Source organism: Gopherus evgoodei, chromosome 3, assembly GCF_007399415.2.
Source record: "Gopherus evgoodei ecotype Sinaloan lineage chromosome 3, rGopEvg1_v1.p, whole genome shotgun sequence".
NCBI classification, from domain to species: Eukaryota; Metazoa; Chordata; order Testudines; family Testudinidae; genus Gopherus; species Gopherus evgoodei.
In genome coordinates this window covers 89424610-89450840 of record NC_044324.1, presented here as the reverse complement: position 1 = coordinate 89450840, position 26231 = coordinate 89424610, and positions in this window count along the sequence as shown.

Here is a 26231-nt window from a genome sequence, read left to right as displayed (position 1 = left end):
ATGATGGAATGGAGGGGATATTTATCAAATTTGCAGACGACATTGAGCTGGGAGGTGTTGTAAGAACTTTGGAGGGCAGAATTGGAATCCAAAATTACTTTGTCAAATTGAAGAATTGGTCTGAAATCAACAAAATGAAATTCAGTAAAAACAAACGCAAAATATGGCACCTAGGAAAGAAAAATCAAATTCATAAATACAAATGGAGGAATAACTGGCTAGGCAGTAGTACTGCTGTAAAGTTTCTGGGGGTTATAGTGGATCACAAATTGAATATTAGTCAGCACTATAATGAAGTTACGAAAAAAGCTAATAACATGCTGGCATATATAAACAGGAGTGTCGTCTGTAAGACCCAAAGGTAATTGTCCTGCTCTACTTGTCACTGATGAGGCCTCAGTATTGTGTCCAGTTTTGGGCCTCACACTTTAAGAAAAATATGGACAAATTGGAAAGAATCCAGAGGAGAACAATACAAATGATGACAGGTTTAGAAAACCTGACCTAGGAGGAATGTTAAAAAAAACAACTATACGTGTTTAACCTTGAGAAGAGAAGACTGAAGGGGGCAACTGATCGTCTTCAAATATGTTAAATGATGTTCCAAAGAGGATGGTGATCAATTGTTCCCCATGCTTACCAAAGGCAGGACAAGAAGTAATGGGCTGAATCTGTAGCAAGGGAGCTTTAGGTTAGATATTATGGAAAAAAAAAACACTAAGGATAGATAAGCACTGGAATCACTTCCAAGGGAGGTTGTGGAATCCCCTCATTGGAGGTTTTTAAGAACAGGTTAGACAAACACCTGTTAGGGTGGTATACTTGGTCCTGCTTCAGCACAGGCAGCTGCACTAGATTTCAAGGGCCCTTCCAATGCTACATTTCCATTTTTCTATAATTTTATAATATTTCCTTCAATTTTTTAAATAAAGTCACATTTACTGTGTTTACTTTCCATGAATGTGCCAGTAAATGAGTTTAGTGGCAAAATATTCGTTAAAAAATCAGCAAATTTTCAGTAAATATTGCAGAATATTTATAGGAAACACATTTTAAATTGGTGCTCACAAGTATTCACACAAGAAACCTGAATGTAACCTCCTCTAGGTCCTAAGCTTTGTCAAGTGGGTACAGATGCCCAGAGTCTAGCAGCTGAGCTTCCCAGTGCAGGAGTCTGGGTCTATTCTGTTTCAAAGCAGGTAGATCAAATCATGCTAGGGAACTGTTAATGTGCATCAGCAAGGACACTTGGTGTGTGGCAGACTAGTGCAGGACAAATTCAGATCCCATCCCAGCTTGCTGAAAACTAAATGTTCATCGAGACAATCTTTAAGTATAACTTCCTTTATTTACCCATACAGACCACTCCTGAACAGAGATTCAAGCCTGCTTTATTTACCCATACAGGTCACTCCTGGAACAGATTCAATCCATTTCTTCCTTCAGGTAGCTCATCCCAATACCAATGCCCAGTTCCCAGAGACCAATTTTACCTTGAGAATTGCCTCCAATCTGAGATCAAGATACAAAGCAAATGTTCCTCTAGTAGGCACAACTCATTTTACACACAGTATTGAATAACCACAACTAACAACCACACAGGGCATGTCTTCCAACAACTGAACAGTTGCTCATACGTTAAGAGTACGTCTGCACCTCAGAAAAAGTCTCATGGCAGTGAATCTCAGAACCCAGGTCAACTGACTCAGGGTTGCTGAGCTCATGCTTCAGGGCTAAAAATAGCAGTGTAAGCATTCAAACTCAGGCAGTAGCTTGGGCTGTGAAATCCGGAGAGAGAAGAGGGTCTTGCTGCTGCAGGTGTTTTTTGTTTGTTTTTTTGGGGCTTTTTGCAGTGTAAACATACCATAAGTAACAAACTTGGAAGACTATATGTAACAGCACTACCTGGTGACATCTGCGATAACAACTGTAAATACTTAAATGTCTGCATCATTTTTCTCACAGGAGAAGTCCCAGTGCAGGATTCATGTGAGTAAAGTTACACATATGCTTAAGTGTTTCCAGGCCCAGGACCAAACCAAAAACAGAAACAAACTCTTTGGCCAACCAAAACAGCTTGAGCTCAAATGGTAAATATCACACATAACAAAATATTCAACCAACAGCTACAGACCAAAGATCTGATCTTTACCTGTGTAAGTAATTTTATTTGTTGAGCAGTCCAAATATGACTCATGCAAATACATTTAGTCATCCTGTTTATATTTGTGCAGAATCAGACCGCCCAAAATAGTCACTGATAATTATGGTAATTGATATGTTCAAGAAAATTGCAATGAGTTTGACATTTTGTGAACAGAAAAAGATCAAAATCCACCCAATACATTATTTTTCTGTGAACTATTTGCCCTTCTCTACTGGGATCCTAGAACAAAGAACCATAAATGTTATTCAGCAGGAATTAGCATGCAGTGTTCTGCATGAAGGATTTTCTATAGTGTAAAGCTTTTTCCTTTCATAACTAGCTTGTCTGCAGTTGTAAGGATTTGTTCAGTGAAATAAATTCCCATGTGAATTTTGTTACTATTTTGCTATTTTGTAAAATTTCAAAAAATGGTTTAAAGATAATTGCATTCTTCAGGGCTTGAAAAATCCAGTGACCATTGGAGAATAGGGAATTTTTCCCCATGAAATTGAGGTATTTAAGCTATCATTATTTTCTGTGAAATGTAAGCCCTCAGAAAAGAAAAGAAAATTACACATATACGGTTGCAAAAATAACCTCCAAAATATGTCTGAAGGCAACACCGTCTTCCTAAGTCTGAGGCCATACACTGATTCTGATGCCACAGTGCAGTTGAGTCCAATTGACACGACCATTTCAGAATCCTCTGGGAAGCAATCAATTTGACAATAACTCTGTTAGTTTTACTTTGCTGCTTGCTTTGGAGAAGTTATGAGCAGTAACAGGGCCAGGCTCTGGAATCATTCACAGGAAGAAAGACCTAAAATCAAGAATACTCTGCATACTCACCAGTAGCAGCCAGGAAGCTGGGGGTCAGATAGAATAGTGCAGTCTACTCCACTACTTTGGTTCCTTCTCCACCTTCCTGGTGACCCACATAGCCAGAAGGTGGAGAAAGGGCCAAAGCAATGGAGTTTCACCTCCCTTGCCAGGTGGTTCTGTGGTGGGAGGGAAAGATCTTCCACCAACCAACAGAGACCTACAATCATCATGCCTATAAACATCTACTGGCTGAGAAAATGATGGAGCCCCTCTCAGTCACTCAGACCAGTCAGCTTTGACACAGACCACTCAATAGATTTAGACATCCAGACCATCTCTAAATCTTGCTACTGCTGCGGCTGCCATAGGGTTACACAGGTACCTATGTTTTGGAAATGTTACTCTTGCAGCCTTTTAGTGGCTGATGGTGTAACAGACTTACTACGTTCTTACAAGCTATTATCTTTCTGCAAATAGAACTGTTATTTTAGGTAATATAGCAAGGAAAAGTGATCTCTCAGAAGTGCAAAAGAAATAGCTACTACCTTGTGCAGGCTTCATGGCCAAGAAAATAATTTTGCAACACTGGAAGCCAGACAAATCACCTAGTATTGAAGATTGGTACAACATGTGGTCCAGAGTGAAACAACTAATCTGTAGAAGATAGATTTGTAGAGACTCAATAAACAGCAAGATTTGGACATTGCTATTGAGAGAGATGCTCAATGTGTAGCTCTTCTCTGAACAGTAATTAAAACTGACATGCTGGCTGCTCTAAGCCAAATTTGATCAATTTAGGAATAAAAAGTTAGTTTTGCTAACTCTTATCCCTGGAAACTTTTTTTTTTGTTTTTGTTTTTGTTTGTTTGTTTTTCCTCTGGCTTATATATTCTTACCACTCAAATCAGAATCTGCAGGCAAAATTGTGCCTGTATAATAGACTTGTTTTCTACAGGTCTGCATGGGTATAACTGAGGGTTCAGTCCTGAAAGGTACACAGTGTTCCCAGCTCTGCATTGTGGCTGCTCAGAACTTCACAGGATTGGGCCTTTAGTTAACAATTCTGGAGTCAATTACCCCTTCTGTTCTGGATCCTTCATGCCACCAGAGCTTTATAAGAGCTCAAGAGGTCAGCAGAGAGTTCCCTGTCACTGGAGCAGATTAGGACCATAGTGAGAAGCAGCACTGCACTTCCCCCGCACCTTGCAAGCCCTGGAGTAGGGGGTAGATCAGGGAGTACAAAGAGGTGTCCATAATGCTAATTGCTACATGAAATCTGGACTAATGTTCAGTCCTTAAGCAATCCTGGTAAGGTTGTGCTAAATATGAGCAGCCTTCAATGAAACCTCAAATCATGCCATTGGCTTTTTCAGCCCCTGTAGCAATCCAGAACAAGGAGGGAGCAAAGGCTTTTTTCTCTGCACCTCTACTTGGGCTGGGCCTTGTGTGCCTCCCAGAATATGTATTTGTGATGTGCAAGAAGGAATAGAACCCCATTTCTGCCATAGCTATATTATCTCTGCAGAGCTAACAGAAGTCAATAACAGTCAAACATTTGTGTTACTGAAAACATCAGACATGACTTTAAGTATACGAAGGAAGTAGACTCGCTGAAAAGAACCGCTTCAAAGGTTTTGAATATGTATACATAAAAATTCATAGTTACAGCTCTAGTCTTTTTCAGGTGTGCTCTTCAAGAGCCAATCTATACACTGCCGGTTATAAGGCTAATGCAAGTGTGGAAGTAGCTCTTTTTTCATGTTTGTAATCCCTTATCCTTCTCATTTTGTAAATCATTTTCACAAGGACATTTAAGACACACATACCCCAGTGTTCTAAAAGCACTCAAACCTAGTCATGTTTACAAAAGCAAACCACCCTTTAGGCCTCTTTTTCTGTTACAAGATTCACTAGAAATAAAGTATCTGCCAGATCCTCAGCAGCTGCAAATCAGCAAAGCTATGCTGAAATCAATGGGGTTATACTGATTCACACCAGCTGGCTCATTATAGTTCATATTTGCTTTGTTGTTATGGGTTACATATAAACTGCACTAATTTCCAAAATTAAACTGTATACTCCTCATAGAGTAAGTGAAGTGCTAGATTATTTTACAATGACATCTTGCAATAGCTGTGTCAAAGTTACTAAGACCTCGATCCTGTACATTATTGAATAAGGGTGCACCTTTGCTCCTGCATGGTTTCCCCCTAAAGTCAATTGCAAGAAAGGGGCCTACATTAATTATATTTTTCTTTTAAGAATTTTCCCTCTTTTAATTAATTTACAGATACAGGGACAGTGAGTGATGCAGATATATGTGCTGAGTTTACCTAAGCTAGCATTTTACAGATGCATATATGTAGTCCATATTTTACAGCTACATTGGGGAAAGATTTTCAAAAGCATAAATGAGAGTTCGGAACCCAAATCCCATTGTCATACAATGGGAGTTAGGAGTCTAACAACACTGAAAATCTCTTCTTATATGTATGGGACTGTATGTATGTTAATAAATCACTTATAAAAAGAATATGAAACAAATGATTGTCTACAGGAGCTATTTTGACTACTGATAGGTTTTACTAAAAAGACAGTGTAAAGAAGCAGTGTTATACAATACCTTTTTACTTATGTAAGTATTTGTTATTTATTAAACAGCATAAAAATATCACATCTGTAGAATCCAGTTTCATAGTCCTGAACATTTCAAAAAAGGGAAGGTAAAGTATAAATGAGCACCAATTAGCATAATGATTGAGGTGAACGAATTTCAAGACATTTTGATTCTGATGTATTTTATTTCAGCTGTTTAGAGTGTGGAAATAATCATTAAAAAACAATGACAAATTATAAAAATACATAGTTATTTTTTACATTGCATTCAGAGAGACATTGTCTCTGCCTACATAAGAGCTCCTAAATTTCACACACACAATCAGAAGGAACCTTTTTTATACTTCCAGAAATGTACATTAATCAAATGCAGGGAACAGGAAAAGAACCCAACCCCCAAATCAAGTAATTAGAAAATAATGGGGGTGGATGTGAAGGAAAATGTCCTGAAAGAAAGCTGAGTATTTTGCAAGTGAAAAGGCAAAGGTATAGAATGGAGATAGACAAAGGAGGAAAAAAAAAAAGAAGAATGGAATTGACTAGAGTATATGATTGCTTGCAAAAAAACCGGTAAATTTACATTACGATAACCTAAAAAACAACAGAACCAAAGGAGTTTATATAAAACACACAGTCATCTTTGCAATTAATTTTGCATTTCATTTGTTTCCCTCAAGTGTAGCCCTAGCTCACTCTAGGGGAAAGATAGAAGCTCATTAGAATTAGTATACTATTTATATTCTTCATGCTTTTTAGCTTAGAACTGCCCCAAGCTGAGTTAATTTCTTTGTTATGAATATTTAGATTATTCTACAGAATAAAAGTTACATATTGTTACAATACTTCCTTCAAACATAAGGTAGTTATAAGATTTCTTCATGCACAGACTTTTGTTTTATAGTAGCCACTTCAAAAAGCTCCTGTTATAAAGTACTTTTTTATATACTGCAGATCATCAGCAAAATAATATTCACTTTAAGTATGCCTGCATTTGTACCAATGCTGTTTATATAGAATATGCAACAATATCTATATATGGATACAATCCAGCATGCAGTGCTTTGAATTATTGAAATGCCCCACTTTTCTCTATTTTATCTCGCCTTATTCCATTTCTACTACAGACATTAAAATTAGCAGCTTTTTCCTATTGCTTTGATTCTGCATGGCTTTTTTTTTTTACCCAATTTTATATTCTGTGTGAAATATGAAATCTTGGTGCTTTTTTGACAGACTGTGTATAAAGAAGCTGTACAGCCAAGAGTAGTTGACCTGGTAGTAGAAATCGCACCCTGAAATAAAAGAACTGCTGGTTGAAGTCTTTGATCCATAGCCGAATGCTGTACAATGATCAATTGCCTGTCCAGATCTGCTCAGCACTTATTATTTTTATGGAAATTCCTTGTCCCGGCTACTCCTAGGTATTCTCCGCCTTATTCTGCCTCCACCCTTCGGAGCTCTAGACACTTCTCTGAGGTTTGGTAAAATAAATGGAAACACAAACAGTGACCTTTTGCAAGATTTTATTTTAGTCAGACAGCAGTTGGAAATCAAAGCCATTTCTGCAAACCTGTATTAGAAAATGCAGACTGCAGTGAGCTTAATGAAAGTGCCCTACTTTCTGGAGTCATTTGTTTTGATGAGAGCCTGAGTGTAAATTCTGTGCAGAACATAGACAGCTATTATGCAGTTAATTATGCACAAAGTAAACATGTACAATTGCAAACAGCAAAATGCCACCTAATAATGGATAACCGGAGATTTATGGGATGCATGCCCAATCTGTAAAAGCCTCCACTCATGAATCTAAAATGAATGGAACATTACCTAAATGATACAGAATGAAGGATTTAACACATCACTCTACCCTTATTGCTACTTATTTCCTGTCAGCACATTTTTCATTTTGCTTTAATTTATTATATATAAACACTATGCAAATGATTTGGTCATATTTAAAAACATATGGCCTGTGCTTATGATTACTGGTTAGGCATTTTGCTACCAATTACTTGTTAAAGCAATCACTTTTTTAATTATAGTGGTCAGAAGATAATGACTGTGCCTTCATTTACTTGTAGTCTAACTGCAGCGAAATTAGCATTAATATACATACCCTAGAAAAAGATGGTACATCCTTTTCACACATACTTGTTAATCTACAATTTCTTACTGGACACATTTAGTTCAAATATCTATTTATAATTACGCCTGTTTCAGGTTTTTCTGCCGTTGGCTTTTCAAGAATCAGAGCCATTTAGCAGAGCTGTGACTGTGACAAAAGACATGAAAGGGTGTGTATGGTCAATATTGATTTGCTTTCATTATTTCCATTGTTCCTCACCTGCAAGGAGAGCGGTGAATCAAAAATTCTTGATTAATTGCAAAGCAGCAAGGAACTCTTCTGCAGTGCAAGATGGGTTTGTCAGTAACGGCAGCTGTTATCATTGTTTTGTTGAAGTTGTTAGGTTTTTTTTAGATTTCCAAGTTATCACTTTCTTTTGAGGGAAAATAAAACAAGCACAGGAAACCAAATTTTGCACATGTATCATATCACTGAGCTTACATGGATGGGAAGTTGATGGGTGGACAGCCTAAATGTACAGCGAGGTTGCCGGGTCTGTATTGTTCCAATGGCATGTTACTTGTTCTTGTTCTGATCCATTTTGTCTTTCTATTTGCTTTATTGGTAATGGGAGACTGCTAAAATAGTCTTCTGAGTTGATTTTATTGTATTGTACATTTTATTTGGAGTACCATTAAAAATGAAAGCAGAAAAGTGTGTATGAGCATGACCAAACAAAGGACCTCATACAGTGCAGAGAGGCATAGATTGGCATAACACAGGAGGAAGGGTCCTACAGATACCTGGAGGGAGAGCTAGATGGAGACAATGCTCATCATCATAATATGAGAGACTGTGATAGATTGTGAGTAGCCTATGGCTGACTCACCACTCTGGATACTTGGTAAGCGTCTCCACATGGGACAAATTAGGGAGATAATTAGTTAAGAATTGAATGATTAACCAATTAACAAGGTAGCACAGGTCCATCAACTAAAAGAAAGAAAAGAAGAGGGAAAGGGGTAGCATAGAAGGAAGGGCTACGGACCATCAAGATCTCAGGGAGGTGAGATCTCTGACCCTGTCCCTAGGAAAGGCCGCAAAGAATCCTGTGGCACCTTGTAGACTAACAGACGTTTTGGAGCATGAGCTTTCGTGGGTGAATACCCACTTCATCAGATGCATATAGTGGAAATTTCCAGGGGCAGGTATATATATGCAAGCAAGCTAGAGGTAATAAGGTTAGTTCAATCAGGGAGGATGAGGCCCTGTTCTAGCAGTTGAGATGTGAAAACCAAGGGAGGAGAAACTGGTTTTGTAGTTGGCAAACCATTCACAGTCTTTGTTTAATCCTGAGCTGATGGTGTCAAATTTGCAGATAAACTGAAGCTCAGCAATTTCTCTTTGAAGTCTGGTCCTGAAGTTTTTTTGCTGCAGGATGGCCACCTTAAGGTCTGCTATAGTGTGGCCAGAGAGGTTGAAGTGTTCTCCTACAGGTTTTTGTATATTGCCATTCCTAATATGATTTGTGTCCATTTATCCTTTTCCGTAGACACTGTCCAGTTTGGCCGATGTACATAGCAGAGGGGCATTGCTGGCATTTGATGGCGTATATTACATTGGTGGACATGCAGGTGAATGAACCGGTGATGGTGTGCTGATCTGGTTAGGTCCTGTGATGATGTCGCTGGTGTAGATATGTGGGCAGAGTTGGCATCAAGTTTTGTTGCATGGATTGGTTCCTGAGCTAGAGTCCCTAGGAAGACTGTAAGAACCTTGAACTGTGGGGAATTTGTTCTGTTATATTCATGCTATGAATAAAGCACTTGATGCTGAACTGCTACAAGTTCTGTGTGAGGACAGTTTGGAGCAAGGATTCCAGGGGTGAGGAAAACCCACCCTGTGACACAGACACACTACCACTAGTTCCTAACCTCCTCAATACAAGCAGGGCACTGCTGTACATGGGGAAAGGGTGTATGGCCTGAAAAACAGGAGAAGAAGTTAGGAAACATCTACTCTGTGCAGCATGTCCACTTTCCAAATAAGTGGAAGTCCCATCGGGGACAAGCTGCATAAATTAATAACACTGCTTTGAGCAGGATTAAATTGCCCTACGTGCTCTGTGACTCCCTTCAGGTAGGTCACATTAGGGAATCCACCAGGGATGGTGCAAATGGAAACACTGCAACACACTGCGTCATGCTGAGGATATAGCAGGGGGAAGAGCCTGCACAGAGACTCAGCACATACCTGCAAAAGGGCTGAAATTAACAAAGTTTGGGCTGTCCATGGATCCTAGGCCTTAAATATATGATGTTGGCTACGATCTCTTCCCCTTTTGGCAAGGGGAACGATACTGTGCCACTGCAACTTCCCGGAAGCTATGCATCTTTTGGGGTAGGTGTTTCCTTTATGAATGCTTTTACATAGGAAAACATTTGACCCTAAACTGTTACTTCTAAAATTAGTAGTTAAGAATGTATAGATTCCAAGGCAAGACAGGGTCATTTTGATCATCTAGCCCAGTGATTCTCAGCCAGAGGTACATGTACCCCTGGGAGTACGCAGAGGTCTTCTGCGGGTACAGCAACTCATCTAGATATTTGCCTAGTTTTGCAACAGGCTATGTAAACAGCATTAGCGAAGTCAGTACAAACTAAAATTTATTACAATGATTTGTTTATACTGTTCTATATACTATATACTGAAATGTAAGTGAACTATTTATATTCCAGTTGATTTATATGATAATTATATGGTAAAAATGAGAAAGTAAAACATTTTTCAGTATTAGTGTGCAGTGACACTGTCTGATTTTGCAGCAGGCAGTTTTTAAGTGAGGGCAAACTTGGGGTACACAATATGAATTTGGCTCCTGAAAGGGGAACAGTAGTCTAGAAAGGTTGCGATCCATTGATCTAGCCTGACAATGACACAGGGAATAGAATTTCCCTGAAATATAGTGGGATATTATACACTATGACAATGAAGTGGGGTAGAGAACTGGTGGACATTTTAAAAAATAAAAGCAAGGAATTAGTAATCCATATCTCCTGTACAATGAAGGACAGAGAATACAAACTTTTCTTGCAATTGTTTTACTAAAGCTATCTTGCCATGTTTCTTAATGACTTCTTTTTCTGCTATATTTGGAGGGAGAAAAAATGCCACTTTCATCTATTGTAGAAAGCTTCCATTTTGTCACTTACTTCTTTGTAATTAAAACTAACAATTCTGTTGTCCTTTAGAACATTTTCCCCTTGACAAAGCTTTTTGTTTCTCCCCTCCCCCATTAACAAGTTTATCTGTGATTATTATTACTGTCTCTTGATCAACATGGCCCCAGGTTGTTTCTTCAGTGGGACTGTAGGAGCTGTGTGAATTTCTTTCATAATATAGGATCAATAGCACACTGTGTGAATTAGGTAAGCCTTGGAAAACACCTTCACAGTGACAATCTTGACTGTGTGTGTTCAGTTATGAAAATATGCAGAGTTTTGCTTGAAAAGAATCAACCCCAACTGGATCTAAACCCTAGAGCTATGCAGAAACCTTTGCAGTGGAAACCAGGGATTTAGGGTTATTGATGATTTTATTAAAAGGAAACCAGCTCATTTAGTTTGCTTTCACTTTTTTAATGTACTGATTTGGCAGTGTTCAAGCCCCACTTTGCACACCTGTAAATGACAGCGCACAGGCCAAGGCAGTGGAAAATCAGGCCCTGATTTTCTAATGGAAGAGCTGCAAGAAGCAGCAGTCAATGGGGCTAAGATTAAAATCACAGCCATGGAGATACAAAGACAGCAGGATGCACAGCTGCAGCATCCTCCTCAGGCTCCATGGACCCTGTGACTCTAATGGAGTGTGTGCAGCTGCAGCAATTACTGCCATACAACCATTTGGGGGTGAAGGTGACTGCAGATAGCCTCAAGCCTACAAACAAGTTTCCTCTGTTAATTGAGAACATAGAAATAGGAGACAAGAGAAGCTAGTAGGTGTAAATCAGTATCACTGCCACATAATAGCAGCATCTTTCTCCAGCTAGACCAATGACTATACAGCATCAGCAAAAGCTATTAGGTTCCATGCCTGAAGGGCACATGGTGCCTCTTGAGCATGATAAAGAAAAGAGCCTAGTTCCACTTTTAGGTCACCAGTTTGAAACCAGCCTAGACTGGAAGTGACTGAAGACCATGCCAGCTAATAGCCTATATGAAATAAATTAATAGTCTCCCAACATTTCCTAGTTGGACAATAGCCAATATCATAAAAAAACTCCCCTCTTGCCTTTAGAAATGGTATTTTGCATAGCACAGCATATAAGGGGCAGGGCCAGGGCTGACTGGATGAGAGGCAAGGCTGTAGGATGCACTGAAAAAGAGGTGCAGGGGGCAGAGAATCCTCCAGCCATTAGACTGGAACAGCCTCTGCTAAGGGGATAAGGAGCCATGTGGCCAGGGCCGGCTTTAAGCTAATTCCCTCAATTCCCCAGAATCAGGCCCCGCGCCTGAGGAGTCTTTTAAATATTTTTATTTTTTTTAACTCATGGGGGGTCTGCTCCGGGTCTTCGGTGGCATTTTGGCGGGGAGCGGTCCGCTCTGGTCTTCAGCATTTCGGTGGCGGGGGGGTCCTTCAGTGCTACAGAAGACCCAGAGTGTCCCCCTGCCACCAAAGCCGGGCTGCTGGGTATTCAAATCTGGCCCCACTCTTCATAAAGCTGGCCCTGCATGCAGCAGCCTGAGGACAGATTCTCCCCTCCTCTTAACTTCCCACTCAACTGTTCAGCACCAGTTGAGCATTCTGGGTGCTGGACTCTGGATTTGAGCCTTGGCATGTGAATGAACATTTCATTTCTTTGTTTTTAACTCTCGCTTGTTTCACCAAGTATCATGGATCGTATTGCACTCAACATGTTTTGCAGCTATGAGACAAACTCACAAGGGTCTAAGTTTAAAGATAATTAGAGTTTGGAATCTTTTTCATGTGTGAATATCTTGTCTCACAAAACATTTCAAATTTCAACCCGAAACAAAAAGTAGCACCTTTATTTAATGAAAATATTCAGAGTACATGGGAAAGCTGTTGCTATTATCATATTCCATGTATCCCTTAGCGCTTATTGTGTTCTGAGTATCATTTCGCAGTGTAAAAATAAATAAAACTGGGGGGGAGGGGGAAACCTAGCAGTGAATTTCTTTTACAACCTTTAAATTTTAAAACCTTATTGTAGCCATTCCTACCAACTCATACTAGCTGAATCCCTATCTCAAAGACAGATAACTTTAATGTTGTGCTTCTTTGTTTCTCATGTAGCTTTAGTTTTGTATCTTTTTTTCATGTAAGTATCTTTATTTGCATAAACAGTTTATCCCTTTTATTTTGTTTCTTTTCATTTATCTCTACTTTTAAAGCATTGTCTATTACATACAGTTTCATTTTGTTCTTTCTCTTGTTTAATTTGACTTGTATCTGGTTTTTACCTTTGTTCCATTTCTGTTGCTCTTTGTTCATTTTTAGGGGAGTGTATTTTAGTTTTTCAGCTGGTTTAATTGTCCAGTTTTAACTGCTCCCATTCTTTTCTTTTATCTTTTATTTAAGAACTACATCTGGCTCTTTTTTCATTACTTTATATTCTTAAGTATACCTTCTTCGCAGTACAGATCTTAAATATGTTCTGCCTTCTTTCTTAGTTGAGTTAGCTGCCTCTCCTGTTGGTGCCATTTGTTTGTAGACAGATACATTTTTTATCATCTCATTTTAAAGTTTATTTTATACAGGCTCAAACCCTTTGTATTAAATAAGATAGGAGTCCAGAGAACCATGGAAATAATGAACAGAACAAATTTCATTCACAGTTAAAAATATTAGGGGAAGCTACTTTCAAAAGTCAGAGAGTTAGCCGTGTTAGTCTGGATCTGTAAAAAGCACCTTATAGACTAACAGATGTATTGGAGCATAATCTTTCGTGGGTGAATACCCACTTCGTCAGAGGCAGTGGGTATTCACCCACGAAAGCTCATGGTCCAATATGTCTGTTAGTCTATAAGGTGCCACAGACTCTTTGTTGCTTTCTACTTTCAGAAGGCAGGTTTTTTTAAAGTGTGATGCAAAATGGAAAATTACTTTCAAGTATTTTAAAGGAGCTTCATTCTGAAAGCCACAAAATTTCAACTGTTGCCTCCAGTCCCGTCTTTGAAGTTTTTTGGCTCTTGTGTATGCATTTATTGACCAGTAATGGCTAAGGTCTTGTCTATACTACAAAAGCTTACTGTATGAACATGGTTGTGAATGCAAATTAACTGGAATGATGTTGAGCAAGACTTAGCAGTGAGTGTAGAGTGGGACAAATCATGCTCCACATCATGGAAGCTAACCATGATCGGATCCTGGGATCATCAATCAAGTAAAAACTCTTTTAGTGTTCACAGCCCTGAGAGAAAGCGTTAATAAATTTCTCAGATGCAGTGTTCAGCTTTCTTGATAGCTGATCTTTGTTAGGTGGTGGATATTTAGGCATGGGTTTAACTGTTTGTGTTCAGTTTCCAATTCCATTTTATCCTAATATCTACCTAATAAATAAAGGGGAGCAGCTTGTAGGATCTGGTCCTGTATTTGTAGTGAAGCAAAGTAAATAACTACTAATTTCTCACAAGAAGGCAGATGTAACCACTGACATTTTATTACTATGTCTCCATTTTATCCTGCCAACTTCTGTTATCGCAGCTTAATAAAATTAATAAAATAACACACTCTTGGCCAGTTCCTGCTTTCAGTTACTTCCATGTAAACCTGGAGTAATTCCACTGAAGTCAGTGGAGTTAGTCCAGGTTTACACTGGAGTAACTGAGAGTAGAATTTGACCTCCTATGAATACAAATGGAAAATTACCTATCTGCAGAGTAATCCTGTGGATAATTTTTTTTTTTAAATCCATCTTTAGCTCACATTTATAATGTATGCAGCATAGCAAATAAAGCAGCACACTTTACAGCATAGATTGGATATCCAATCAAACAAAACAAAACAAAACAAAAACACCTTCAGGCAGCCTTTTAAAGTCATCAAGGTTTGGGCTTAGGATACATAAAAGATGGCCTAAAGCTCCTGGACAAGGACTGCATTCCTCTGGCACAAGCAAAAGTCTATAGCAAAGGGAAAGTTTGTCTGTGTAGGACAGAGAAGTTTTTGGGAGCTGGTCCAAGACTGTGGAACCAACCAGGGCCACCCAGATGGGAGGGCAAGTGGGGCAATTTGCCCTGGACCCCACAGGGGCCCCGCAATCCCTGGCTCAGCGGCGATCTGGGTCTTCAGTGGCAGAGGGCCCTTCAGTGCAGCCAAAGTCGCGAAGCGACTGAGGAGCCCCCCTGCCAAAATGCCCCACGAGCCCTGGCCAGGTGGTCCAGGTCTTCGGCAGCATTTTGGTGGTGGGGGGACCTTCAGTCTTTCCAGGGCTTCGGCGACATTTCAGTGGTGGGGGGCCCTTCAGTGCTGCTGAAGAAGCAGAGTGACTGAAGGGCCCCCCCGCTGCTGAAATGCTGTCAAAGACTCAGACTGCCACCAGGTGAGTACAAGCGCCGCAGCTCCTCTGCTTTGCCCCAGGCCCCCTGAATCCTCTGGGTGGCCCTGGAACCAACTCTCACCAAACCTGCACACCACCAAAACCTGCACCACCTTCCATTTCAAGTGCAGGGTGTGCTCCGTTGATCTGGCTTGGGGAAAGACAGAGAGAAAGAATCACATGTGACCAATGCTGTATGGCAAGATAATCATTTCACTTATTGTTGAAACACATTCAGATACTACAGTGATGGGCACAGGATAAAAACTTGAAGAGAAGAGAATAAGGATTAATTGTTTACATCTTCTTCTTTGTAAAATTGGAATGACCCACTTCTTCCATGATGTTTTCGGAATGATTATAGTGAGCTTGTGAGGGTACTCCGGAGTAACCTAAGTATGTATCATTTAAAATTAAGTCATGGCCAGTCACCATCTGAGCACTTTACTTGAATGTTTTATCTTTCCCTCTGTCTTTTAACATCTGTTTTGTCTCTTTAGTGTGTAAGGTCAGGAGGACACACCCACGCAGATATATTCACATATTGCCCATATATGTGGTAATGATCTTTATATGATGAATTGGATATGCATGTGATTAAAAAATGCTAGATGAGCTTCTTTATAGCTTCTACTGCAGTCCCAGTGCTGTATAAGCTAAACCCTAACAAACAGCAGTGAAGTTTGGCTGTGGATCCACCAGCTATTCCTCCACTGTACCCAAACATCCTTCAGCTACCCTGGGTGAAGCCCAGGGAACATATTTCTATAGGGTGCAGAAGATGCAGATCTGCCTGAGTGAGCTCTTTCACCCTGCCTCTGATTTGTGCAATGGAACCACATTGACCCAGTTTGGAGTGAGCGAGCAAGATTTACCTTCCTTTTGAAAAGGAAACAATCAATGCCCAGCAAAGTGAGAGCCCATTAAGAGATATGGATACCATTGCATCTACTATATAGCTGTTAAGATTTTCTCATTACCTAAGGACAATAAATTCCTAGTCCAAGAGAAGGGTTCTGTGGACAAGGATATGACTTTGTTCATTATGAATCATTAGGAAATCAGTATTATGATATAACTGTGTAGAGTAGAAGAGAAAGTTTGGTGCAAAGGAGTTGATATTGTTCACCAGGTTGGCTGGGAAGAACAGAAGTGTATACTGAATGTGAGTTATATGTAAAAAATATTTTTGAGCTTTGTTCTAACACATCGTAGTTGAGACTAGTAGCTACCTGACAGGGATTATATAACTATTTGTTACTGTTCCGTTTTAAGGTTCCTTTAAAAATAACTGGGTTCCTAGAATTTGAAATGACCTGAGATGGGACCACCTCTTCCAAAGCCAGACAAGTTTTCACATGGTTCTCAAAGAGTTCTTTGTGGTGGTAATGATCCCTTTCCCTGCATAACCCTGCAATACTTCATATGGATGTCTACTTTTATTTCAGCTTTGGAATATATAAAACAAGCATAAAAAGACTAATTGACAGAGGTGTAAAAATACCATAATCAGCCTGGAGATAAAATGAGAACTAAAGGATTAGATGTCAGTGATATTAATGCTTTTGCCAAACTTGCTTTCTAAATTTAATATTTATACCATATAACAACATATCAGGCTATATTTTCATAGCAGTGCACAAGAGTTAGCGCTGATAATAAGATTTGTACACTGAACTTCTGAATACCACTTTGGACAATTACCCTATCAACTGCATTTCATGATGACACTAAATCTGCATACAGTTAATGCTATCACCTGAACAAATCTCTGTGTCACAAATTTTGAAGTACCAGATATATGGATGTATGATTATGTAGCAACAGACAGTGCACTGAAGCAAATCAGTATGAAAAACAGCCCTGGAAAACAATTTCCTTTCTTTGTGATGAGATTGGCATCTTTGTGCCTTTGGAACAATACTAATAATATAATGAAAAACATGATTTTCCATGCTGATAAAAAAAAACAACAACCTGTCTCTTTCTTCCTTCTCCTCTAGGTCAAGGTTATCAAATCATAAGTTGGATATTTAATGACTCTTCTTCAATAAACATAGTAAATTGATGCTAGATAGCCTTTTTTTATTCCTATGTTGTCTACCATATGTCAATTGACGTATGTCATTATTTTATTCCATATTTGTAAATGCCTTTAATACTATTGCTAACGGATAATTAGAGTCCATTCCTAGGAAAAGTACAGCCAGTGCCAAAATCATGCAATTGACATTAATGATGTTTATGGCAACTGTGATCTTAACAGATTCTCTTTATGGTTAGTACTGCAAATGAATGATGTCTTATTGGCTGTACTATGGCCCTGAAGCAAACCTTGATATTTATTTAAGTAGTTTAATTCTCTGTTCAATCTTAGATCATACACTAGAAATCCGAGTGCTTCTTTGGTTGTTTCTTATAAAGAATTAAATAGTGACATTAAAGCCAGAGCTCTGAGTTGGGGCAGGACCCAGGTGTAACATTTCAAAGGGAGCTCAGGGAAGTATTCTGCCTCAGAGGCTCAATGATTCTGTATTCACTCTGGTTTTGTGCCAGTGTAACCTGTTGGCTTCAATGGGGCTGTTTCTACATTACAGATATTTTAATTGATGTATCTACATCAAGTTCTTTATACCGGTGCATTGATGTAAAGGGTGGCTTAATTTAGAAATTTAACTAATATCTATATACCTCGAGTTACGCCTGGTTTACAGTGATGTCAACAATGCAAACTCATTGCCTCCAGAATGTCTTAGGAAGTGCTGCTGCACTCTTTTTAATGTATCTGATGTGGGGAGGGGCTATGTACCCATTCTCCTTGCTGCTTTTTCAGAGAAGCTAAGTACACTCGCTCTACAGAATCTTTGGGTCAGACTCCCCACGCCACTCCACTGCTTTTACATTGGTGTAACACTATTAATGTCAATGATGTACTGGATTGGGAAATCAGGGCTCTTGAGTTCAAGGACTCCCATGTGCCTGGCCCCAGTGTAGCATACATAAGGCATTTGCACCTTGTTTCTTGTTGCCCTTCCATGCAGGAGCTGTGGGCATAATCTGGCTATAAATATTATCATTTATTATTTTGCAAACAGTCTGGTAAGTCTTGGAGCTCCTTTGTGCAAGACATTGTTCCATTGTAGGGATTGTATGTACTTGTCCCAGACAGCATAGAACCTAAGGAGTGTGGCTTAGATATAAAAGAAGGGTTAACAGGCAATGAAAAGGGACATGGGCAATTTGCTTACAATTATTTAGGAGAACAAATAGTCTGTCACAACAGAGTGCGGACTGTGTCAGAATACAATGAGTTACTGTAATCTTTTCTTTTAATCAAAAACTAAAGAGGAAAAATAACTTAGCTATTGTAAAAGACACCAATCCTCAGGAATTCTAAAATTAAAATGTGTTGAGGCTGTTTTAGCAGAAGGATATATTTAAGCTTGTGGTCACAATGAATTGTTTGATATATTTCCTATCATGCTTGCCTCTGCAGATATTTAATTTGCGAATTAGCCACAAAACTTTCAAATTCAGCTCAGTGTTACACACATTTAATGCTATCCTGGGATAAGAGCTTTTGGCAGGATTTTGCAAGGAAAGTTATTAACACAGTGGGATTTTTGTTTAATGTTAGCAAAAGATGGACACTAATGAAATATCATGCTAATGTGGTATAATAGGAATTTGCTAGAACATTACACAATAGGATTTTCACATCATATCAGAAAGTATTAGAGAGAACTTCTGTAATATGATATGACATGGGGGCAAAGTCATTACAATGAGTCTCTAAACTAGCTGAAGGGCTCCCCCTGAGAATTTCTGGGCAGTGGTATTAGACCCACAATTAGGGTGACCATATGTTCCGGTTTTATAGGGACAGTCCCGAATTGGGGCCTTTTTCTTATATAGGCTCCTATTACCTCCCACCCCATGTCCCGATTTTTCACATTTGTTGTCTGGTCACCCTACCCACAATCCAGTTATTACTATATAATAGAGTTGTTTTGAAATCATGGATATTGTGATGGGATATACAAACCCAACTGCGCCCAAAAGGGATAAAGACAATATTGGGCCCAGATAGCCTGGCCCTGCAAACATACTCCAACTGGAGGAGTGGTGAAAAGTTGCTCAGAAGCCCAGCAAAGGATAGTGAACAGGCTGCAGGATATTAGATTCACAGGCAGTGCCTTCTTCAACCATCCCTTTTGAAAATCTGTAGGGTCCTGTTCATTTGGATTCTTTTTTTGTTAAGCAATTGCCTGTTTGGACGATAGGGGCATGTCCCAAACTGAAGGGACCTATAGGTAGGAAGTAGTCCATGTCAGTGGACCTAAACTCTCTGCAGAGTAGACCCTGCGGGTGTTGCTTCCCATAGGGCCCTGCACTGGGGTCTGGTAGAGAGAGAGGGTCCGGATGACCATACCATGCCCCCTTAAGGACTGAGGCCCAGATGCATGTGGAGCTCAGAAGATTCCTGTCTTATGGTCAGGAACTAGATACCTCTACTGCCCTGTCAGAGAGGCAAGGGGCCAGGTGTGCTAAATGCTAGGCTGCCCAGCCCTCAGAGCAACCTACCACTGGCATATTGTGGCAGACATCTGATTTAAAATTGGAAAATGTCAAAAGAGCAAAAATTCTCAGTGAAAAACAAATTATTTTGAATGAAAAATGTTGTCCATTCTAAAGCTGTGAGGCTTGTGAGAAGGTGAGAGCTGAGGTTGGAGAGAGTGATCTCACCACTCATCTTTGTCTGTGACTCATATGCATATCCCAACCCAAGGCAGCTGTGGTGAAAGAGCTTCAGTAGAGGGAAGAATGTCATGGGGATGGCACTGCCTTAGTCTCACCTTGACTATGCCTCTTTAGATATGGTGCCAAGTCTGCTAGTTTTCCTCAACCTTTCCAGTAATGCTCTGTTCTCTTTGAAACTGAATGTGGCCACTGGACTCACCAGGCAGCACACAGCATCCACACAGATGCTTCAGAACCATGTAGAGTTATGATGGGGAATCTAACTGGAAAGAACATTGGCTTCAAGTACCATACATACATATAAGGTGAGACTATTGCATTAACATAATTTCATATTCAGCATGGCTTGTGGAGTGGGATGTGGCCTGGAAGTAGGGATTGTAACTTTGTCAGACAAACACACAGAGCAGGGAGCATGAATAAAGAACTGATTCTTTTACATGGTTATATTTCTATTTTTTTGTTGTGTTTTGTTTTTTGGTGTGTGTGTGTGTGTGTGTGTGTGTGTGTGTGTGTGTGTGTGTGTGTGTGTGTGTGTGTGTGTGTTAAAGCAAGCCTGGTAAAGGATATAGACTGGACAAAATATTCCAGGTACTACTTGAGCTGGCCTATGAAAGGCTGCATAAAAAATTCCAGCTTGTACTATATTGTATTAATTGAAATAATTAATCATGATATAAAGAGATCATATCTTAAGACACAAAGCACAAGGGCATAGTTAAATTTGAAGGTCAATCTTAACTCTATTTCTCAATCTTAATGATGCATTTCCTAATTATGAATACTTGATTTCTCAACCTAAGAGTTGTATGCAAGGTTTTTAAATTGAATTTCCTTTTCCTTTTTGTTTGCACTTATGTGTTAAGAAAGAAAATGCATAGATGTTGCTCAGAGATCTTGTAAGGCCCATAGTTTGGGAATCCCCAAATGGGCAGTAAGGACAACTTTAAGGTTGCTTTGCATCACTATATCCTGTGGATCAGGAGAAAGAGGCTGTAATTCTAAAATCCCTTATATACTTAGATCAGCTGAGCTGACTAGGCATTCTGCTTGAAAATAGTGAATAGTTACTCAGTTTCAAGCACTCAGACCTTTCCACAATGGTGACAGCAGCTGTGATAGTCTCAGTGGTGGATTAATGATTTTGCCACCCCTAAGCCCTGAAATAATTGTTGCTTCTGGCCCCATATGAACTTGTTTTAGTTTTTTTACAAATTTGTTTGAACTAAAATGAATCTAAATATCATTAAAATAATTGAACATTTACAAGTTTTATTATATATAAAATTAGAAATACAGCAGACCCTTGCTTGAACTCACGTCAGTATAGCGCAATTTTGCTTATAGTGCGGGGCCGCGTATGGATCCAAAACTGAGAACCACTTAATTTCTTCCTTTTGGTCATATTATTAACGTTTAGGATTCTCGCGAGTATGTTTACTAAATGGCGTCGCGCTATCATTGGTGGTTTCAATACGTACTATGATTGTTAGAATCATGGCGTCACTGATGCCGCAATTACAAAAATGCTGCTATTATAAATTTGCCGCCCCTGAAAATTTGCTGCCCTAGGCCTAGGCCTTGTCGGCTAGGCAATAATACGCTGCTGGATAGACTCACTGGAAAACTACAAGCAAGAGAAAATTAGTGACCTACATGCTAAAGAGTCGGTCTTTTCTCAGATGTCTTGAAAGTCTCTGCTGATATTTTTTAAATGTACGGTCTTTTGACTCAGTATAACTGAAGGATTATTATAGAAGATTTTCTATATATTGAGAGCACTTTCCCAAACTATCATAACTTCTGTCTCCTAAGTACAGAAAAAAGCACCTGGGCCTTCCTCCTAATGTACATTTTAAATTAAAAATGTGGTGGCAGGGCAGAGAGTTGTCTGTGTGGAAATACTGAATAGATGGTGTTTGGGGGATATATATGCTATTACAATCATGTGCACAGGCAAGCATGTTAATTTCTCTTTCTTGCAGGGTCATTTAATTTCCACTATGCACTCAAATGAGTATTTAACTATTAAATATTTAGCAAATGATACTCATGTCTAGTTTATTCAAGTCTTAAGAGACTAAGAAAATACGTTCTTTGTTTAATGATTTTTCTTGGTCTGGCCTGATCCTTAGCTCAAATAGGTTATCTCCCAAGAAGGCCATCTTTAGAGACTGAGAAACAGTTATTATTTCTTTAAGCACCTGTGGATAAATGGGAAGCTCTAAACTGCTGGAGACATGTCAAGAAACTAAAGCAGATATTCAAACAAAATTGAAAAAAAGAAAATTAATTAATATAATCATTAGTAATTAGCTGAATCTGGAAATGTGGTTTTGGACAGGCACTCATAATTGTGAAAGCAGCAAAGAGTCCTGTGGCACCTTATAGACTGACAGACGTTTTGGAGATGGAGCTTTCTTGGGTGAATACCCACTTCATTGGATGCATAATTGTGGATGCTTATGGCAAAGCTTATCTGAACTGTTATATCCTTTCTACAGAGATCAACCCAGCATCATCATTCTCTAATATAACTCCTCCTCTCCTGCAAAACTTTAAGGCCTCTGTTCTTTAATTATTCTTGGGCTGGGAAGCCTGAGATACTCCTTGCCTCTGGGTAGTTCTTCTTCAAGGAAAAGCCTGGGATCCTCCTCCTATGAGTGGTCTTCATTTCCAACAACCTCTCTGTATGACCTGTTGCTGATCAATTCAAGTTCTCTAGAGCAGTGGTTCTCAAAGCCAGTCCACCGCTTGTTCAAGGAAAGCCCTTGACAGGCTGGGCCGGTTTGTTTACCTGCTGTGTCCACAGGTTTGGTCGATCGTGGCTCCCACTGGCCATGGTTCACCACTCCGGGCCAATGGGGGCTGCGAGAAGGGCGGCCAGCACATCCCTCAGCCCGTGCCGCTTCCAGCAGCCCCCATTGGCCTGGAGCAGAGAACCGCGGCCAGGAGCCGCGATAGGCCAAACCTGCAGATGCGGCAGGTAAACAAACTTCCCTGGTCCGCCAGGGGCTTTTCCTGAACAAGCGGCAGACCAGCTGAGAGAACCACTGCTGTCGAGTACATTTCATTCTCCAGAGCATATGAAATTTGGATTAAATGTCTGTTAGGTCCTTGGTGTAGAGGCCCTGGATCTACACTAGAAGCACATCAGTGCAGCTGTGCTGCTGTAGCAAGTCTGGTGGAGATACTCTATGCTGACTGGAGAGAGCTATCCTGTCAGCATAATAAATCTATATTCACGAAAGGCAGCAGCTATGTTGGCAGGAGAAGCTCTCCTGCCGACATAGTGGTGTATACACAGGTGCTTAGGTCAGTGTAATTTATGTAGCTCAGGGGTGTGGATTATTTATTATTGATGTTGTTATTTATTTATTTATTTATTTAATTATATAAAGTGCTACTTGGCCCCATGGATTAAATGTTTTCTTTTTCACTGTCCTTTAAGTGGAGGGACTAATTTTGAGTTCATTTGGGGCTAGAATGACTGATGGAAATCATTATAAGAGATGCCTTTAAAAAGTCATAAGTGAAATGAATTCTTGAACTTTCAGTATAGCAACCTTCTCGGATATACATCTAAAAAATTGATCTACATTGGCATTAACCTGCCAGCTTTGACTCAAAAGGACCCATGATGAGATATATAAAGGATCAGGAATTTGATGTAGGAACTTCAGGGAAGAAATACAATGAAAATGTGGACATACTGAGCCAAGAATGATGGAGTATCAATCTCTATTGTTATGGCTGCCAAATAATTTCCATTTTAATCGCTAAGTTTTCACAAATTCATAACTTAGTGAAAATTTACTTCTCAGGCTGAAGTTTTCAATGCTTAATTTATAGAAAGAAGTGGATTTTTTTTCCTTTTGCTTCCTTTTATGGAAAGTTTGAGGAAAATCCCTCCAGTCATTGAGAGAATAAAATAAATTCACCATTTTTTGATTGTACTGTTTAAAGGTAAATTATTGCACTTTGTTTTCAGGAGAATAGCTTTAATATGACTGAAACTTTAAGCTTCACATTTTACTTGTATCTGGTCTGTAAGGAGTTGTATGTTTGAAATAATTGACTATAAAACATAAAATTTATGAAGATTTTGAAATCCACTATGTCACATGATCCTGTGGAAGATAGCCTTAAGTTGTAAGTGGAAATCTTTTAATATATGGACACAACTATTAAATCACTAACAGGGAAAATGCCTAAATCTCAAACACTGGATGTTTTGGCGGGAAAGAAAGAACACTGATTGATGTCTTACTAGCTCTACCTACCATGAGTATTCTCTGTTGGCTGCTAAAACTACAGTAGGAAAGAACAGAGCATGGAAGGATTTTACTATTGGAAATAATCTCAGGAAGTACTTCCATGAATGTGAAATTGACTTTTTCAAGAGTAATGCCCCTAATGGACAGGGGGCTGCAGATGGGAGTTTGAGAAGGAGAGCAAGAGATCCCGCTGCTGAACAGGCTACCAGGTGAGAGTGAGAGTACTAGCTGTTGGTCTGGGTGAGTTTGCTCGACTGTTTGAATATTAATTTTGATTCTGATTTCAGGTGACTTCAGTTTCAATTACAGCTGCTGTGGCAGTTGGGACTGAGTGCCTGACCTTGTTCCCTTGACTGTTCCCTGGATTGCCTTTGATTGGCCTTCCCCAGTGTGACTCACGAGGGGGTAGTACTGACCTAGGCAAGCAGGCTTTAAAAGCCAGAGGCAGAGCAACCAGGGTACTGCAGACAGGGGAGTTTTAGAGGGAGTTTGACAGAGGGAGGCCTGTGATGGTTAGGAAGACCGGCAATACCGGTGCCAGCACTGCTTCTGTCTCTTCCACCTGCACCTGTAGCCAGACAGACTGCCTGAGCATGGATTCTTCTACCCAGATCCTGGTGTGGTTTTGCAGGGGCTGTGACTTACAATTCCCACTTGCTGATATCCAGGCTGGGGGGGACCATCCAATGTGAAAGGTGCCTGCTGGTGGACTTTCTCATGCAGCAGGTGGGAGAGCTACAGGAGGAGGTGGCTAGGTTGAGGCGCATCTGAAACCACAAGCAATTCCTCGACAGTGTCCATGTGGAGACAGCTGAGGTAGCTGTCCCAGTACACAGGACTGCTGACACACTACTGGCGGAGGAGGAGGTGGCTCAGGGTGAACACTGGCAACTGGTTACTTCTGGCAGCAGGCACTGCAACAACCACTGCCCCGAACCCTCCTGCCGTGGTTATAGGTAACCACTATGCTCTTCTTGATACAGGAGAGAAGGAATCACCCCCTACAGCAGAGGAAGAGAAGCTTTGTACCCCTAGACTGGGAGTCTGCTGCCACCACTGCGAATAGGAAACGTAGGGTAGTGGTGGTCAGAGACTCTCTGCTGAGGGAGATGGAGGTGCCCATCTATCGCCTTGACATTTCATCTTGGGATGTATGCTGCCTGCTGGGGGCCAGTATCCGAGACGTTACAGAGGCATTGTCCAGGATTATCCAGCCCTCTGACTACTACCTCATGCTACTCATCCATGTGGGCACAAATGACACTGCAAAGTATGACACTGAGTGGATCAAGAGTGACTACAGGGCTCTGGGAGTATGGGTGAAGGAGTTTGGAGTGCAGGTGGTATTCTCTTCGATCCTTCTTGTCAAAGGTAGGGGTCCGGGCAGAGACAGGTGCATTGTGGAGGTGAATGCCTGGCAGCAAAGATGGTGTCACTAGGAGGACTTTGGCTTCCTCAATCATGGGATGCTATTCCAGGAAGGACTGCTAGGCAGAGATGTTGTTCACCTTTCAATGAGGGGAAAGACCCTATTTGGACACAGACTGGCTAACCTAGTGAGGAGGACTTTAATCTAGGTTCGGCAGGGACAGGTGACCAAAGCCCACAAGTAAGTGGAGAACATGGAGACCTGGGAAATGGGTCGGAAATAGGAGGGAGCATGGACTATAATGGCAGAGAGAAAGGAGGTTCAGGGCAAAACTGTGAGCAAGATCAAATCAGTATCTTAGACGCCTATATACAAATGCAAGAAGTATGGGTAATAAGCAGGAAGAACTGGAAGTGCTAATAAATAAATACAACTATGACATTGATGGCATCACTGAAACTTGGTGGGATAATACACAGGATTGGAATGTTGGTATGGATGGGTACAGCTTGCTCAGGAAAGATAGATGGGGGAAAAAGGAGGAGGTGTTGCCTTATATATTAATTATGTACACACTTGGACTGAGGTGGACATGGACATAGGAGACGGAAGTG